Source organism: Papio anubis, chromosome 10, assembly GCF_008728515.1.
Source record: "Papio anubis isolate 15944 chromosome 10, Panubis1.0, whole genome shotgun sequence".
Lineage (NCBI taxonomy): Eukaryota > Metazoa > Chordata > Mammalia > Primates > Cercopithecidae > Papio > Papio anubis.
The window spans coordinates 100689623-100709315 of record NC_044985.1 but is presented as its reverse complement, the minus strand read 5'-3'; the positions used below and the strand labels follow the sequence as shown (position 1 = coordinate 100709315).

The 19693-nt window shown below is 46.1% G+C and overlaps 1 long non-coding RNA gene across 3 annotated transcripts in view; it reads right to left on the bottom strand.

The window, feature by feature from the left end:
• Window positions 1-19693, bottom strand: part of LOC110740987 — a 403323-nt gene that overhangs the window by 291923 nt on the left and 91707 nt on the right. Inside the window, exon 3 of one of the 3 annotated variants that reach the window (XR_002516439.2) lies at window positions 16521-16716. This is a non-coding gene — a long non-coding RNA (uncharacterized LOC110740987). Of the gene's footprint in view, window positions 1-13910; window positions 16717-19693 lie in introns of those variants that run through there. The other 2 variants (XR_002516438.2, XR_002516440.2) reach the window with 2 other exon arrangements.

Below are 19693 nucleotides of genomic sequence, written 5' to 3'. Positions count from 1 at the left end.
AACCTGTGTCCTTTCCTGCCAAGCTTATAGTTAGACTGCATTCCCAGACAACATTACAACCTGTTCGTGTGACTGAGTTCTGGCCAGTGAAATGTTAGACCTGGTCCATGAAAGAACCCCATGCATCATGGTCCAGTTTCTCTTTCCCTGTTAGGGGGCTGGATACTGATGCTTTTGGTGACCTTGGAAGCCACATGTTAAAGATGAGAGGACCTCCTTCACCCTGTGTTCTTACGAATGCTCTCCCAATATGACTGTATAAATAACTAAAAGGTAAACTTCCATTATATTAAGTTACTGAGATTGTCAGGGATTGTTGTTACAGCAGCTAGAGCTACTTTGCTAGTCCCCTGTGGCTAGTGACTCTGCCCTTAGCAATCAGAAAATCCCCTCTCCCTGACCACTGAGATTGTGCCTGTGATGGATATGAGACCCAGGCTGGACTAACAGAGTCACTTCCTGAATTGTGCTATGTACTCTCTTTCTCTGGAACCCATGGGGGCATTTTGCTTCCACAAAGAAAGGGAGAGGGACTTTTGATGACATCAATGAACTCCTGGGTCCAGCTATACCTGAAGCTAGACCACTCCTTGGAATCCCCAGTAGCATGAGTCAGCAGATGTCCTCTGGGCAAAAGTTATTGCCAGTGTATTTATATTCTCCCCATGGAAAGGGGTCTAACCAACACTGGAGGATTATTTCGGATTTAAGAAGAGTCCTTGGAGACCAGTATATCCTGAGTTCATCATCAATGATGAGACATTCAGAGCACCCCATCACACAAGGTCCTGCTGGTAAATCAGTGGGAGCTTGTATTTTACATTAAGGTCATTTTACTGTATTCCTTACACACCAGCTAGGCAGGTAGCTCTGATCTAGGAAATGAATCCAGGATTAGAGACAAGAATCAGCTCTGCCCTGGGTAAAACAGAATATTTGCCCCAAAATGGTATCCTTTTAAGAATTTTGAATAATTTCAGAAGTATCTCAATTCCAAAGCATGGTGGTATTTTAAAACTTAGGGATGGTGTCTGGGAGGTGGAAGGAGGCAGATAGAAACACATGGAGGTGCAAAGAGGAGGCATCAAGGACTAGACAGAAGGTGTATATAATAGGTTAACATTCCACGTTTAAGGGAAATGCCTGAGCATTGATCTGCCACACACTCATCCTTTGCATTTGCTTTTGTTCTCATCTTTTTATCACCTATACTTTGCATATATTCCCATAGTAGTGGTTTGAATTGTGTCCCCTCAAAATATATGTTCACCTCCTAACCCCTAATACTTATAAACATGATTTTATTTAGAAATAGGGTCTTTGCAAATGGCCATCAATGATAGACCGGATAAAGAAAATATGGTATACACACGCCATGGAATACTATGCAACCATAAAGAGAAACGAGAATGAGATCATGTGCTTTGCAGGGACATGGATGGAGCTGGAAGCCATTATCCCCAGCAAACTAGCACAGGAACAGAAAACCAAACACCATGTGTTCTCACTTATAAGTGGGACCTGAACAATGGAACACACAGACACAGGGAGGTGAACAACGCACACTGGGGCCTGTCAGGGGTTGTGCAGGGAGGGAGAGCATGAGGATAAATAGCCAATGCATGTCGGGCTTAATACCTAGGTGATGGGTTGATAGGTGCAGCAAACCAACATGGCACATGTTTACCTATATAACAAACCTGCATGTCCTCCACATGTATCCCAGAACTTAAAATAAAAGTTAAAATAAATAAATAAATAAAAGAAATAGGGTTTTTGCAGATGTAATCTAGTTAAAATAAAGTCACTCTGGATTAGGGTAGACCCTAAATTCAATGACTGTTTTTAAAAAAAAAGGAGAAGAAAATTGGAATACAGAGACAGAGAGGACACACAAGGAAGAAGTCCATGTGATGACAAAGGCAGAGATTGGAGTGATGCAGCTACAAAGCAAGGGATGTCAAAGATGCTCAAAAAGCCATTGAAAGCCAGGAAGATGCAAGTAAAGACTCCTCCCTAGAGCCCTCAGAGGTAGTGTGGTCCTGCCAACACTTTGGATTTCAGTTTTTTGGCCTCCAGAACTGTGAGAGAATATATTCCTGTTGTTTGTTGTCTTAAACAACTAATTTTGTGATAATTTGTTATGGGAGCCCAGGAAACTAATGTATCCATGTTTCTCATATATGCATGATATGGTTTGGCTTTGTGTCCCCACCCAAATCTCACCTTGAATTGTAATAATCCCCAAGTGTCAAGGATGGGACCAGGTAGAGGTTATTGAATCATGGGGGCAGTTTCCCCCATGCTATTCTCTTGATAATGAGTGAGTCTCACGAGATCTGATGGTTTTATAAGCTTCTAGCATTTCCCCTGCTGGCTCTCATTCTGTCTGCTGCTTCCCTGTGAAATGGTGTCTTCCACCATAATTGTAAGTTTCCTGAGGCCTCGCCGGTCATGCAGAACTATGAGTCCATTAAACCTCTTTCCTTTGTAAATTACCCAGTCTTGGCAGTTCTTTATAGCAGCACGAGAACAGACTAATACAGTGCACAAATGCAGACAAAAAAGAGGCACATGAAGCAGTCAGTTCAGTCATGAGCTAAAAGAAAATAGGTCTACCCAGCTGGCTAAATGCAACATATTCCAAAACAAGTGCTTGGAAGAAAGGATGTGTTCTTATTTCTTGTTCTGTGTCTTCTCTGCCTGTGCCCATATGCAGGTACATTCAGAATTACTCTCTAAGGATGATATTAAGTTTAGGCTGTGCCAACCCACTATAGCCCTGTGCCCAGCAGTGTAATAAGCCAAGCCTAGAAAGACTGCTCCCCCAAATTTTACCACTAAGGAGAGTGGAGTGGTTAAGGGTACAAGTGTGAGAACCAGACTTCTCTACTGTGTGACTTTGAGCAAGTTCTATATGTTCTCTGAGCCTCACTTTCCTTGTCTGTGAAATGGGCATAATTGCAGGGGCTACCTCCTGAGGTTGTGGCAAAGAGTAAATGATCTGATACCTATAAGGCATACAACATAGGACTGGCATACAGAAAGGCCTCAAGAGTTGGCTGTAAACTTTATTAGCAATTTCAGTGGAGACAGACCCTGGCAGATAAGCACAATGGAAAATCTTATGCAAAATAGCCTTCTCTGGGCCCTTGTTCCCCATCTCTCTTTTTCAGTTTCCTTTTCTTTCTCTGTCCTGTTTCTCTCTCAAACATTCACAATTTCATGGGTTGTCCCTGCTCCCCTCAGTCTCTAGTTGCTCATCTATCTCTTCCTCTTGTCCTTGTCCCCAAATGCTCTACCTGCCTGTCTCTCTGTCGGCCTCTCCCACCCTCACACACGGCTTCATGAGGACCTCCTCTGCATCACATCATCTCCCATGACCACCTGCTCCATCGGTACATGACATTATTTATTAGGGATCTGGCTGACTTCATTTAAGGGACAAAACTCCTAGCCCCTCACCCTCCTCCTGCTTCCTCAATTTGAGGTGGAGACATCTGGAAACCGGTTTAATAAGGTGGCTGACATGCAGCTGGTTCCTGAACTTCTCAGGGAGGCTCCAGGGAGCCATTCCGCAGAGGAAACCGGAAGCCAAGCCGGTGATGGACTGCCGGTCTCAGGGAGAATCAGGTCAGATGCTCCAGGCAGAGAGAGGGCTACCTCCCACCTGCACTTACAGGAGGGGTCCACATCTGTAAAGAGGAAGGAACAAAGGGGTGGGGCCGCTACAGAGAAAAGTGTTCTGTCCTTCCTGTGGTGCCCCCCACTAGCTGTGTAACCTTGGGCAAGACACTAGACCTCAAGGAGTCTCCTCCATTCACAGATGGATCCGACCAGATGAGTCTCAGGTCCCTTCCTGCCTTAACATTCTAGAATCCTGGGGTGCGGCAAAGCCACCTCGTCAGAAATAAGACAGGAAGAAAGAGCAGTAAAAGGCCAGCCACAGTTTATTGAACTTGACAGAGACACTGGGCTGGGTGTGCTATGGGACATTGAGATAAATAAAAGGAATTTTGCAGGTTAAAAGAAGAGACGAAACGTGGATCCCAATAATTCTCAGTGTTCCACATCAGAGCGCCCAGGAGTAGGAGCTTTTCCCAATGCTCTAGTCAGTTCATAACCAGATGGGTGAGACAAAACTTTCATGCACAGAGAAAACAGACTAGCAAGTGCTGAGTGGTATTGGTCAGGCATAGCCCCTATAGAAATTGAGGACTGACAGTTACCCAGAGAGCAGAGAGGAGTCCAGGAAAGCTTTCTGAAGGAGGTAGGACTTGAGCTGAACCTTGAAATATTTTTTCTCATGGAAAGAAGAGAGTAGGGGTTACCTGGGCCCAGTGAACAATGGAAATGCAAGGCCCCTTGTTCAAAAATGCCATGACAGTGACAGCAGAGCATTAAACCAAGTGCAAGCCCTTTTAAGCATCAGAGAGGTCACGCTGCCACGAACCAGGCCCTAACACTGGGATACCTGTCCAGGTGCTGGAAGCATGCTGCTTTTTCATCTGGATGATGGTTATATGAGCACATGCCTATGTAAATATCCTCCAAGCTGTACAGTTAAGATTAGTGTACTTCATGCACTTCTACTGTATGTATGCTTTGCCTCAAGGAGAAAGGTTAATACAGACAAAAATTAAAAGCAGGACAAGAAATCAAAGGCTGCTCTCACACACGGCCTGGTTAGCCTGTCGCCCTTCCTCCAACTCTGCACACTGCCCAGAGTCTTCAGCGGCATCTATCACTCATAAACTCCCTTGAAAGGAGCTGTGGTTTGGGGATTGCCACTGTCACATCATACTGCTACCCTTGGTACTCACATTGTTTTCTCCCCACCCTAACCACCATGCTCCCAGCTGAGAGTTTGTTTAAGCTGCTGCTTCTGCAGGGATTTTGCCTTCTCCTGCTGTTGGGGAGGCAGCCCCTATCCTCTGTCTCAAGTTAACTAGAGGGGCGTGCTGGTATGAATAGTGTCCCCCCAAAAAATTCACGTCCACTCAGAACATCAGAATGTGACCGTATGTGGAAGCAGGGCCTTTGTAGATGTCATTAATGAAGATGAGGTCACACTACAGTAGAGAGGGCCTGAAATCCAAACTGAGGCTTTCTCACTTGAGATGGTGTGGCTCTGCTGAAGTCTTCCCATCTTCCCCTACCCAGGTCTGTATTAGGTCCTCTTAAAATCAACAGAGATGGAGCAATGACCTAAATATAAAAGCTTAAACAAAAGCTGTCAGAAGAAAACGTAAGGGTAAATCTTCATGACCTTGAATTTGGCAAGGGATTCTTAGATTTAACATCAAAAGTACAAGCAATGAAAGAAAAGAATTTAGATAAATTGGACTTCAGAAAAATACAAACTTTTATGCAACAAAAGATGTTATCCACACAACAGGGGGGTTTTGTTGCTTAGCAGGTGACAGCCCAATGGCCACAGCCAGGGAGGATTTAGAAGGGAATTTGCAACAAGTAAGGAGAACATAGGGGGTAGCTCTCCAAGCAGTGTTCCCCTGAGCTGGGATCTGGGTCAGGTTTTATAAGGATAGGGTAAAGTGGAATGATCTGATAGGATCTTGGAATGAAGTGATGCCGGGAGGCAGGATCTGACTGGATCCTGCTATGTGTGCTTTCCGTTTCTTAATTCTATTCCCATTCCTTGGTCCAAGCACTTAGATTCCCCTTGTGGTTGCACACTTGGTTCATCTGGGCATGCTAAGGTTACATGACCTTCAACCTGGGGGGTCATGGCAACTGAGAAACAATTCACAACTTTACTGTGTAAAACTTAAACCACATTCATTTGATGCAGTTACAAGGGCATTAGCAAGAAAGTAAAAAGACTACCTATAGAATGGGAAAAAATATTTGCAAATTATACATCTGATAAGGCTCTAACATCCAGAATATTCAAAGAATTCTTCCAACAGAACAATAAAAAGATATACAACCCAATTAAAGTACTTAAATGGATATTTCTCCAAAAAAGATATACAAACGAGCAAAAAGCTAATGAAGAGATATTTTGAGATTTTTTTTTTTTTTTTTTTTTTTGGTTTGTTTGTCTGTTTGTTTCTAGAGACAGAGTCTTGCTGTGTCACCAGACTGGAGTGCAGTGGTGCAACCACAGCTCAATACAGCTTCAAATTCAAGGGCTCAAGCAATCCTATGCCTTGGCCTCCCAAGGATTACAGGCATGAGCCACCATGCCCAGCCAATGAAGAGAGGTTTAACATAACTGGTCATTAATGGGATGGAAATCAAAACTGCAATGAGATAACACTTCAAATCCACTGGGATATCTATTAATATATTAAAAGACAAAAACAACAACATCAAAAAACAAAAAATAACAAGCGTTGGTAATGATGTGGAGAAATATGAGCAAGGCAGGTGAACCCCAAAATTGGGGCTTAGCCCGGGAAGGCTCTTGACTTCACTTAGGAAAGAATTCAAGAGTGAGACAGTGGCAGAAAACAGCTTTATTGAGGAGGCAGTTTTAGAACTCCATGACTGCTCCTGCAGAGCGCAGCTACCCCACAGGCAATGTGCTGAAAGTAGCAGCTCAGGGGCAGTTCTGCAGTCATATTTAATTACCCACTTCTAATTATATGCAAACTAAGGGGCAGGTTATTCAGATAGTTTTAGCAAAGGAGTGGGTAACCTCCAGGCCATTGCCATGGCAGGGTCAGTAATTTCCAGGTGTTGCCATGGAAATGCTAAACTGTCATGGTGCTGGTGCCTCTTCCCTGTTTCAGTCAGTCTTCAGTCTGGTCAGGAGTCAAATCCTACCTCCTACCTCATTGGGATGTAAAATGGTGCAGCCACTATAGAAAACAGTTTGGCAGTTCCTTAAAAAGTTAAACATTCAGTACTGTGTGACTTAGCAATTCCACTCCTAGGTATGTACTCAAAAGAATTGAAAATAGATACTCAAACAACTATTTGTTCATGCATGTGTATATCAGCCCCATTCACAACAGCCAAAAGGTGGGAAAAAAACAAATATTCATCAACAGATAAATGGATAAACAAAATTTAGTATATCCACACAATGGAAGATCATTCAGCCACAAAAAAAGAACAAAGTATTGATTCATTCTACAACCTCGATGAACCTTTGAAACAAGTTAAATGAAAGAAGCCAGACACAAAAGGTCACATATTATATGATTCTTTTTATATAAAATATTCAGAGAAGCCAAATCACTAGAGACAAAGCAGATTACATTGCCAGGAGGGGGAAGAAGGGACTAGGGAGGGATAACTTAATGGATATGGAATATTCTCTTGGGGTTATTTTAAAAAAGATTGAAACTCAAGAGAAGTGGTGCTTGCACAACATCGTGAATGCACTAAGTGGAACTGAATTGTATACTTTTTGTTTTAATTTTTTTGTAGAGATAGAGTCTCACTATTTGCCCAGGCTAGTCTCTAACTCCTGACCTCAAGTGACTCTCCTGCCTCAGCCTCCCACAGTGCTCAGATTATAGGCATGAACCACTGCACCTAGCCTGAATTGTATTCTTTTAAATGTCTGATTTTATATGATGTGAGTTTCACCTCAATACAAATAATGAATAAATAAATAAATACATGATTTTTGTAAAAAAAGGTTATGGAGAAAGAATAGTGAGTTGATTCGGACTCCTAGGAAACAGTGATATTGCTATCTCGTGGAACACTATAGCGTGACACATGTAGCATGTGACACATGTAGCGTGACACATGTAGCTACACATGTGTAGTGTGTACACATGTAAATCACAGGTGTACATGTTAGCAGCATGGCTCTGGTGCCGATGACCTGGGTTGGTATCCTAACTCTGCCTCTTGCTAGATGAATAATCTTGGGCAACTGACTTAGCTCCTGTGCCTCATTTGTCTCATCGGCAAATGGAAACAATACTATTATTATAAGATGACTGTGAGAACTGAATCAACTAATACATGTGAAGTGCTTAGAGCAGGCCCAGTTTGTGTTAAGTGCCTAGTAGACCTGAGCCATTCTCATTCCTAAAAGTTTAGGAATTTCAGTCTAACTTTGTCACCTTCTGCCACACCTACCTCCTCAGTGCCCTGCCATGTTTACGTTTAAGCTCAGGGTATATTTATGAGGTAGGTAAGTGGGGCTACATCCAACCTGTGGGTATTTAAACTGCATAGAAGGATTGCTTACCAAGCAAGAGCATTTTGTGACAACCACTAGTTCTAGGAACAGAGCTGGCAGTGAAAAGAATATAGGACAAAGGAATAGCAAGGGGAGAAAAAGCAGAACTTTGGCCCTACCAAGCTCTTGGGAATATCTAAGTGAGCCTCCCACCCTGTCTGGTAACACTAAATTAAAGGTTTTGTCCCTTCCACCTCCCTCACCCTCACAGCTGTGCCACAGATGTTACAAGAAACATTAGAACTAACCAACATTAGGAATTTGCATATGGTTTCTGTACAGCTATTTAGTTAATACTTTGATTTAAATGGACTTCCTTTTTTCCTTCAATAAAGTTATTTATAGGAAATTTTATATTACTACTCTAAGTAACAACCTGCCAGCCAAATTCAGACATCCACCTGTTTTTTCAAATAAAGTTTTATTGTAACGCAGCCACACCCATTCGTTTTGTATTGACAATAGCTGCCTTTATGCTACAACCACAGAATTAAGCAGTTGCAACCAAGCCCTTGAGACCTGCAAAGCCAAAAATATTTACTAAGTGGCTCTCCGAAGAAGAAAGTTTGTCCCTCCTCTAAGTGAAAACCAGTGCCACTTACCTTAACTAGAAAGAAAACACAAAAATAAATATTCAAGAAACAAAATATTTAAAATATTGAATTCTTAGATTCTCTCATTTCCACTCAAAAAATATTTGTCCATCCTATTCATGCTGTCATTCTCTATCTGGTACCTACTTAAGACACGCTGCAAGGTCCTGGGATGAGGAGATGAAAAAAGTAGAAAGACCCCTGCTTTCACAGGATTCATGTTCCAGTGGGAAGAGACAGAGACTAAAAACCTAAGTACCCAAGGTTACCTTTAATTTTTATTGCAACAGAGAATCACAAACAACACAGCGCATAGTGGGGTGACTGTGTGTTGAGGAGAGGGTCATTTTGATTGGCGGTTTAGGAAGACTTGCCTGAGAAGGTGAACTGGGCACAAACTCTAGCATTCCTAAAAGAGAACATAAAGTGCAAAGGCTAGTACGGGCTTCATAGATTTTTGTAGGTAACTGGATGTCATAGCAGCTGATGTCGTGCCCCTCACACTCTGGTGGCTATGGATTTGACTTGGTCAGAACGGGTTTTTGGAAGGCTGCACATCAGCTTTACTGGTTTTGGGGAGGGACTGGACCCAAAGCAAGATTCTGAACCACAGGGGAGAACTGTGAAGGAAGGGTTCTCTGAAAGCAGATGCTGAGATGGACTTTGGGTACATGATGTTTATTAGGGATCACCACACGTGGGAGAGGATAGATTGAGGAGTTGGGAGGGAGAGATTAAATGCGATGCAGCCTGACAAGGTCTCGGCCAAGCTGGTGGGAAGCTGTGAAGTGGATATTGCTGGTCATCCCATCCTGGGTCAAGCAGAAATGGCCAGGCCTGTATACTCTGTCTTGCCCAGTCACTGGAGGTGGGCTGCCCTGAGAAGGGTGTGACCTTGAGCAAGTTTATTCTCTGCAGCTGAGGTCAACCCCAAGGGAGCTGACAGCTGAAAACCATCTGCTGACCACACACCCATAGCTGGGCAAGAAGTCCTGACCTGAACGGGGGTCTGGGCAGCGTGCCTCCCAGTCGTCCACATAGAGGAAAGGCCTTGCTGTTCTGCCCTGAACACCTCTCCCATTCTTCCCCAGAACCTCATAGCCAGCTGCCCAGAAGGGTTTGAAAATGACCTGAAAAGTGAAGCCTCGCTAAGGTGTCAGCTGGAACGACTTACCACACAAGACTTTTCTCTCAGGACTCAAATACGGGAAGTCATCAGGACCCAATAAATAAGCAAAGTTATTCATTCAGGCATCCAATAAGAAATGATGAGTTGTATTACTATGCATCGCAGTGAAAATCTCAGGGGGGATCTGACACTCGGCTAGGTTGGGGGTCGTGAATATTTTGCAGCAGTCCTTGCACAGCATGAAATAGACGCCCACTTCCTGAAGTGACTTGCGGTTCAGCCTATTGTACCACCCAGGACTGTTCAGTCCCCGGCACAGCCAGCCACCAGAGAAAGGGGGAGAGATCTGTGATTCAGTTACTCACCAAAAACCACTGGACCAGGTCAACTCAGAAGACACCCTGGAAATTCCCCTGAGGACCCCAGGAGTGCCTGGAAGTGAGACAGCGAGTAAGTGTGGCCAGGACTCCTCCTAAGGACAGGCTCCTCTGGGGGATGGCCCAGCAGTGGAAACCTCTGTTCATAGAAAACCATTTGAGAACCTCGATTTAAGCCAGTCATCTTGTTGAAAATAGAAAATACACGCTGTTGTGTGTAACCAGTGCCTGTTAGACTCCAGTCTCTGATATGTCCCCCAGGCAAGCAGAGGCCCATGGAAGGGAGGTACCATGTGGAAGGACACACAGCCAGCTCCTGCAGGCCAGGAGGACAGCCCCAGTCCTGGCCCCTTTGGTCCCCTGTTTTCTTTATCGCTGTCCACTCGGTGTCCCACCCTTCCCATGGCTGGTCCTCCCAGCTGCTTGGTTCCCCCATGGACTCCGTGCTGGGCGCCAGCTCCCCTCCACCCTGAACCCAGCTGGCCTCCTGCACACTGGCAATGCCATGTCTCCTGCAATCTGCAGCAGGCTGTTGCCATCTCAGCATCACCTAGCAATGCCTTCATCCATGTGCTTCCCTGTACACATCTAAACAGGGGTAGCTTTTCCACAGCCACCACTGCCCTGGAAAGCCCTGAGGGGGACAAGCATAGCAGCACATGGCATCCAGAGAGAGCAGCTGTGTAAGCGCAGTGTCTGCTAGAAAGGGGGGTGCTGCCCAGAGGGATGAGTTTACATAGGAAGTGGGAGTGGCCCTCAATGTCCCTAGAACCTCTCCACTGGCCTCGAGGAGAGGTGCTGATGACTCTCACTGCCTCTGTGCCCAGAGGGGCCTCCAAGCCATGTTGGGGGCTCCGGGTTGGGACATGGTCTCCTGCTCCCACCCGCTTTGAGAACTCTGGCTTTATCCTCCAGAAAGCTTCAGAAGCTGCTGTTTGAGGAGCCAATTTCTAGTTACTTCCTTACTATCAGCCCACAGGCCTGAGCCCCAAACTGAATCCTTTGAAAAATAGAAAGTGAATTTACAAAGGTAAACACAGGGAATTAAGCACCCCCTTGGTAGGATTCAGCAAGAGGATGATCTAGATTTGGGTGAAGGAGGATCAAAAGTCAAACAATCTAGGTGAGTGTCTTTTTACCAGGCCTTCCTCCTCAGAACCCCTTGGCCGTGTGTTTAAGGTCTAGGTTCATCAGGCCCACTGAAGGGGAGCACATTAGGAGGTCTGGAGAGGCTGCACTTGACTCCACTTCTTGGGTTGCTCTGAGCATAGTGAGCCGTGAGAACCACTGACCAGATAGAGCCTGGTCTTGTGTCCACCACAGGACTGGCGAGCTTCTGGGGATGTTGGTTTTCTGTAAAAACGGATTGCATAATTTCTTTTACTGTTGGAGATTTTACTGTTTACAACACACTTCATGTATATGGTCTTGTTTGGTTCTCACAGCACCCTAGGATGTGGAAAGGAACTGTCACTGTCAGGAAAGGCCGACTAAGCCAAGGAATGGGGGTGGAGCAGCAAGTGGGGTAGGAGAGGCAGGCAGAGGATGTGGGCACTTGACTGGCTGAAGGGGCCTCCTAATAGCCTGTACCCCCTACCCAACCCCACAACCAAATCATTCCAGCAAGAGGAAGAAAGAGTGAGGAGATCTTGAGGGGGTGGAGCTGCACCCAGCAAGAGGGGAGGGGAAAGTCACATTAAGGCACTGGAAGCCAATAGGACTGGAGTGGGGCGCATGCAAGGAGAGGAGGGGCAACAACCCCTTGTGCAAGGAGAGGAGGGTACCTGGTGGCTGGTGGAGGGGGAAAGAGCTGGGAGAGAAGACGCCCAGTATTGGAGGGCATCAGGACCAGGCTGGTGGCCTTGGGAGAACCCTGAGAAGATCTGTTCTCTGCAGGGACCTGGAAGGGAGTGGCCAGCCCAGGATGGGTGTGAACAGGTCACAGTTCCTGAAGGAGACATCTGTCAGTCTGCATCTGTTTCCAGCCAAGCAGAGCAGGAAAGGCTTTGGGATGGCTGTGAGCCCAGGATCTGAGATGGGAAGTCATGACGGCATGAATCACCGGGGAAGGAGAGAGAGGAGAAGATGACCAAGGCATGATCCTTCCTTCTTCCACTCCACCCCTGCTCATCTCCATTCCTGTACCTCTCTCTACTCTGTCCCAGTGGCTCAGAGCCAAGGGTGGCTCCTCCTCTCACCTGACAGGATCCTCCTGAAGGCTGACTGCCCGGCCGCCCACCAACTCAATCATCTTTGAGGACAGTGGCAAAACTGCCTTTGACCTTGATTATTTTTTTTAAGGCTAAAGAACATGATGTGAAATTAAAAAATAAAGAATGGATTAACATGAATGCCTTAAAGCAGGATTTCAATATTGCATGGTAGAGAAACGTATGTAGAGAACAATGAGGCCCCTCAGAGGCCATCAAATCTGGACAGGATCCTCTTAAAAGCGATAATCTTTCAGTCTCCCAGCTTCCACCTGGCTGTCCCATCTTCCACCTGGCTGTCCCATCTCCCCCCTTGCCTGTCTTCTCTGGATATGAAGAATACCTAATTCCAGGCCTTGGCATGATAATGCTTGCCCCGTCATAGGAAGGAGAGTCACAGTTTCATTGCACTCATCCATCTTGCCCTCTTCCCCTCTCCCAGGACTTTCAGAGCAACAGCCTGGCTCTGAAGCTGACCAGTGATCCCAGGAAGTGTGGGAAGAAAAATAAAAAGACCCCAAACCAAGGTTTAGATGACTGTGCCTGGCCAGAAATGCCAAAAGCCAGGACAGGTAGGAGAGCTCAGCCCCCAGTGCAGTTTGCAGTGGGCCCTGGGGGCCTGTGGGCATGACCACTCTTATGCCAGACACTCTGAGCCACAGCTTGGCAAGCGACGCAAACACACATTTATATCTTCAACTCTCCGGTCCCCACAAACAAATGCATTTGGGAGTGCCTAATTTATTTTGCTCCCCTCTTTCGTTCTGCATCCAAGACTTGAGTGAGAAGTGAATCAGTCTCAAAAAGCAGAAAGAAGGAGAGTAGGAGCACAGCCAGACCCTTGCAGGAGACGATGTCTGTGCCAGCCCCTCTTCCCTTCTTCTCCCCTGAAGGTCACCCATAGCCACTCCAACAGCTTCCTACCTCAACCACCATCATCTCTCTGCCCTGGGGCTTTCTCTGGCCTCCGGAATATGATCCACTTACACATGGGGCAGGTTGAGAGCACAGAGAAGTCAGCGTCTCAGAAGCAACAGATGAGGAATGGGAGTTGGTAGATAAACACCCAGTTTCCTCCTCAAGGGAGTGCTTCTCCGAATATCCCCATCCAGTCTGAGCCCAGGTACCCACACAAATAACCTGCTCATTAACACATCTGCTCCCCACATCCCACTTTCCCTATTTTCTTTTCTTTTTTCTTTTCTTTTCTTTTTTTTTTTTTTAAGACAGACTCTCACTGTGGAGGCTGGAGTGCAGTGTTGCGATCTCAGCTCACTGCAACCTCCGCTTCCCAGAGTCAGGCAATTCTCCCGCCCCAGCCTCCCGAGTAGTTGGGAGTACAGGTGCACGCCATCATGCCCAGCTAATTTTTGTACCTTTAGTAGAGACAGGGTTTCACCATGTTGGCCGCGCTGGTCTCGAACTCCTGACCTCAAATGGCCCACCTGTCTCGGCCTCCCAGAGTGCTGGGATTACAGGCATGAGCCACCACACCAGGCCCAACATTCCCTATTTTCTACCATGCTTCCTGGAATCACCTCATGAATAAATCATTGCACCGAAATTCTCTATTCAAGGTACACTCTGAGGGAACCCAAAATGAATATAGGATGGGGCTTAAAGAATCTAATATGGGGATCATCCACACTCCTGCATGGAGTATGTCCCTATGCACCACTACTGGGTCTGCCAGGATAACAGTCAACCATCTGAGAACCGCAGGCAAGAAGAAAGAAGGAAATGTGTCCCTCACTCCACAGACACTGCCCAGCTCTGAAACTGTTCACCGGAAGCTGGGTCAGGCTGCAGAACTCCCAGGCCCACAGGCAAGTCCTTTCACCTACTCTGAACCACTTTAACCTGGCACGGAGGGCAGTGGGATTTTGTGTGAGGCTAGTGAGACATGCTCTGAAAAGCTGAGGTGACCCCAAGGCATGATTTCTGCTCAGAAGTGCCTATCCTGGGGAGTTCTGAATTGTCTGTCCCAGCCCCTGCAAAGATGCAGGCACAATCTCCAGGAAACCCTGGCAACCCTGAAAACACAAATCAGTGAGTACCAATCAAAAGAATTTCATATTGCTTGGAAAGAAAGACAACATCTTAAACTACTTACCGAAGAGTCTCAAACCTGAAGCCAGCATGTAGCCGCCGGCACGGGTCCCACCCGCACACAGCACGTGGCCCATCGCCTGAGCACTTGGGCTGATGACTCCCGGGCCTCTCTTCCCTGTGTCATTCATCTCTCTCAGTAGTTGACCTTTCATCTTTCAGCCCACCCCTGCCACTTGGCCACTAAACCACAGGAGAGGAGGAATTCCAGGGAGAAGCTGAGAGCAGTCTGGGTGGCCAGAAAGGGAGCAGCCTCATCAGTGAGCCCAGGAGGGAGGCAAGTTCCTAACTCCTGAGCCCAGAGCCAAGGAGGTGGGCAGGGCTGGCGGTAGGGGTGACTCCCCTTGATTCCAAACCCTTGTGTATTTTCAGGGAAATTGTATCCATATGTTTCTGATTCATTAACACTTAACTCATCAACATGTTATGTGATGAGAGCTATTTGAAGTCCAACACGCCTGTTTAATGAGACTAAAGAGCTTTTTGACTCTCTTTTATTTTTTGAGAAAGGATGGGATTTTTATTTTCCTCTTTTCTCTCCAGAAAAGCAAACAGTCATATCCTGTACAGTGATTCAGGCCTACGAAACTGACATCTTTGGAAAGACGACAAGATAAAAAGGCAAAAGTCCGTGTAATGGACTCGGATCTGCCTTGACCGAGGTGATCTTCTCTTGACACCTTATCTTCTCGAGCTTCTGCAAACATCCAAACTCCTCAAGTAACAGAGAAAGATGCTTACAGCCAAAGGATTCTTATGGCATCGAAGTTCCTGAAGTCCCTAACTTACCTGTTTATCGCTGTCACCTCCTCATCATCTAGGCCTTGCCCAGACTTTAGTTACATAAATTCTGTTCTTAATGAAAATCTTCAAGACAAAGTCTGAGGAAGTGTGAGTGTGGCAGGGGCCAAAAGCAATTCTTTAATGGCTATGAAGGTTTAGTCTCCAGAATCAGTTGAACCTCAGACAGAATAAGGTCGCTTGGACGAAAATGGAACAGTTGGATGAAAAGAGAAGCAGGAAGAACTGAGCATCCAGGACATAAGGTACCAGATTATTAACGAAGGAAACTGTAGAATCTTCTATTCTCTACATCCCAAATTAAAGGGTGATCAGACTCACCTTCTTCTCATTGCATCTCTGACCTACTAAGTTGCTAATTAGCTGCCCTTCCCAGAGGCAGAAGAATGGGTAAGATGACCTTCGGGGACCCTTGCTCCCCCAGGGCTTTTACCATTCTCTCCATTAGCCCAGCTTAACTCAGCAGAGCCCACTAAGAACAGAGGACCATTATGTCATTCTTCTCTTAAAACCACAGACTCCCAGGGATGAAAAGGTCAGATGCCTCCAGTGCCCTCTGGGGCAGCCCATAGTTGCTGGTGCTTTGTCATGCCGGGTGAGGACAAAGCCAGAAGAGTAATCTTGGGCTCTCCCAGCTGGTGATTCTAGCCTCCAGTCATCCTCTCGCATTCAGCCAGGGCAGAGACTTGGCGGCATGGATTATTCTGCCTCCTGAGCACAGCGTTGAGGTACCATGCATGAAGATGGCAGTTTAGATGCTGGAATGATTTCACACACTGAGAATGGGGGTAGGAAACATAAACCATCTGTGTGCAAGTGAGTGTTGATGTCCGCTGAATACCTCAGACCAGTTATTCACTGCAGGGATGACATCTAGGCCTACATTGCTTTTTCCTCCCATACCAGGGTTCCAACTTATGAATGGAGTAATTCCTGTGTCAATCAACACACCTTTATTGAATACCAAATACCTGGGACAGAGGGAGAAAGAGAGACAGAAAAAGAGAGAGAGGAGGCAGCCAAGACAGAAGCCTCAGTCTTTTTACAACCTAACCTCAGAAGTGATATTCTATTGCTTCTGCCATATTCTTTCCAATAGCAGCAAGTCAAGTGTAAGTAAGACTTACTTACTGTAAGTCCAGCTCATGCTCAAGGTGAAGGGGTTCCACAGGGTGTGAATACCTGGAGGCAGGGATCACTGGGGGCCATCTCAGAGGCTGCTTTCCATGTACCACCAGGGTGGAAGTCAGAAGATGTGCATTCAACCTGGCTCAGTCTCTGCCACTTTCTGAGCATAAGCCTCGTGCCTCTTGGATTTCCATTCTATCTGCAAAGAAAATGAGTTAAGATTTTTTTTCATTGATAAGAGCCATGACATAGTGCCCTTGGAGAGTAGGTGGCAGACCCCTCAGATGGCTAAATGCCTTGAAAAGTCAAACATCCATTTCTTTTTTACAAAAAACCTTCTTCCTGGGCCACATACATGAACCTCTTATTGTCATAGCCCTCCCGAGGAGGACACCTCTTTTCTATTGGGAATGCTTCCTGGCATCTAACCTTCCATTTGTTCCACTGAAGCCTTGCCCCTTCTTATCCGTGCCTGTTCTTATTGGTACCAGAGACACTTTTGCAGGTTTATCTCTCTAATAATCTTTACACAATTTAAACATGGAGCACCTGGCCCCCTGGGTGTCTGGAAGACAGATGACTTCCCACCAGTGAGCCAGATCACCAGTGCCTAATTCAGACAGGAGGAGATCGTGTTCAGCTGCCCTTTTCCACATGGCTCATTCTGGTATTGACTTGTTCTATGGCCCTTTCTTGACCAGGCACCATCAAGTCAGAAAAATAGTGAAGAGACAGAGGCAAGCTATGATCACGCCACTGCACTCCTGCCTGGGTGACAGAGGGAGACTCAGTCTCAAAACAAAATAAAAGAACACAAGAGAATTCAAATTGGACATCAGAAAGTCCAACCTACCCCCATGAGGCCTGCTGAAAACTAGAAACATGAATTAAGGAACGAAAGGAAGAGGAAGAGGTTATCTGAAATGGAACTTAACAAGACTTAGCACTTGACTGGGAATCTCACTGTCTTTTCCCACAAGGCATTTGTGAAGGTCATTATCTTTGTGGTCAGGAGGAAGAGACTTGAGCTTCGTGTCCACAGCCAGTTTGTCAAGATCAGGCCCATTATCTGTTTCACATTAAGCTGTGAACCATTCTTAAACTTATTTCACAGTACCTTGGAGTAGTTTTGAGTAAAGCAAATCCTTTCTTTAACCTAGGATTAAATCCTATTAGACTTCAATGAACAAGAGTCACCAGAATTGACTTTCTTTATCCTAACCCATGGACAGTTACCTTCCCAATGTCTTATGTGTACCACTGGTTCTCTGAAGGGAGCCACACTTTATTAAAACTGTGGATATTACCAGGAAAAGATCACAGGTGAACCTCTAGGTCCCAAAGAGTGCTGGGACTCAGGACCCTATCCAGAGAGTGGATGAATTCTAGCTCTAGCCCTCCTCACCCAGGACCATGTGCTGAAGAGGAATGTGGTTCAGGCCATTGGAGGCATGCCCGAGTGCTGCACAGGTAGGCTATCAGCCTCACCCTCCACTTCTCTCCTGGCCTCCCTCTCAGAGCCTCACAGGACTGGGAGGAGAAGGTGCCCCTCCAGGTGCTAATGCTGACTTCTTTCTGGAGCACATACAGCCTGGCTAAAAAGGACTAGCTGTGTGAAATGGGAGGCAAGGCCCATAAATGACCTATGAATTTTACTCACTGCCATAAACACATCAGAATCAAAAGAACTTGGTAGTCCTTCACAACCTCCCCAGATGTCTCCCCCTTGGCATTGAGAAGAGAGCCTGAGAACCATGACCAAGGCCAATTTTGCCTGAGGCTCAGGCACATGCACCCCCTTCTAAGGGGACCTCCTGATGCCCATTAGTGACTCACTGATGACAGCAGCAGCCCCAGAGTGACTGCAGAATTCTTCCTCCTCCTTCTACATTGACCCAATGCCCAAACCCTGCCTGCCTGCTCAAGTGCACAGAACAGGTTTATGCATCATCCTTGAAGCCGTGGCCCCTTTCAGTGATCAAAGGACTGTAAGTACCTAAAGTCCAATGTGTTCACTATTATCATAAAGCACCCACCACTGTGGGTACTGTATTCTGTTTGTAATAAGAATCATCCCATTTAACCCTCAAAGTAGCCCGATAAGGATAAATGTTTGCAAATGAGAATGAGGGAGATTAAGAAATAACATTACCAAAGGTCACACGGCTAGAATGGTTGAGCTGGGATTTGGACCTAGGCAACCTGACTTAACTGCCACTCCACGAGGCCCCATGATATTTCACAACTCTCAATAAATGTGGCTAGAGGTAGCTTCTGTCTGTTTGGAAAGACAAAACCATGACTAATACATCATATGTTTTTGAGACAAGCTCTCCCTAGGGAGGTTGTGTTTTCCCAAGATCGGGTATCCAATTTGTCTGAGGGCCTAGGAGATGGGGGCCTCTTTGTCACCCCTCTTTTCAGGTAGCACTGCTAGAGAACAGCCTTATATTCGGAAGTCAACAATCCTCCCCCACAGCCCATGCCCTGCCTTCTGGGGTAGCCCCAGGTTTTGCACACCAGGCAGGGTAACATGAGGGACAAAGGGTAAGGACTTGGAAATGGGAGTCCAGCCTCCCCATGCGTCCTTGGGCTCTCCTCAGACCCAGTGCTTAGAGACTGTGATTTGGGAACCAGAAGGAAGGGCAGAGACAGGCATCTGTCATCTTGGCTATAAAGCTACTATCTCTCATATTAGGCATCTGGTATGCACAACCTCTAAGGCTCTATCCAGATGTGCCCCTGATCACCTCACTGTAGAAGCTAGAGAAGAACCACCAACATAGCAAGGGGCAGAATGATCCCTGAAATTAATTTGTGGATGCAGATTTTTGAGCTGTCAGGGGCCTTAGGAATCATCCACTACAGCTCCATCGTTTTACAGATGAGGCAAATGAATTCTAGAGAATTGCTTTTGAATTCCTTTGTTAGGATGAATCCAGTCATGAGTAACTGAGTTCACATTTGTTCATTAGCGGTCCCACCACCCGCACTCAGGAACTCATCAGAACTTCTGTGAAGCTTTGAGCCGGCAGTCATAGGAGTAACTCTTTGGCCCAGGAAAATGTATGTTCAAAGAAGAAGTATTCCAGAAAATGAGACAATCCTAAATAATGAGACCATATGATTTATTATCCAAACTGGCATGCTTTTGAGAGGGTTAGAGTAGGGCAAAC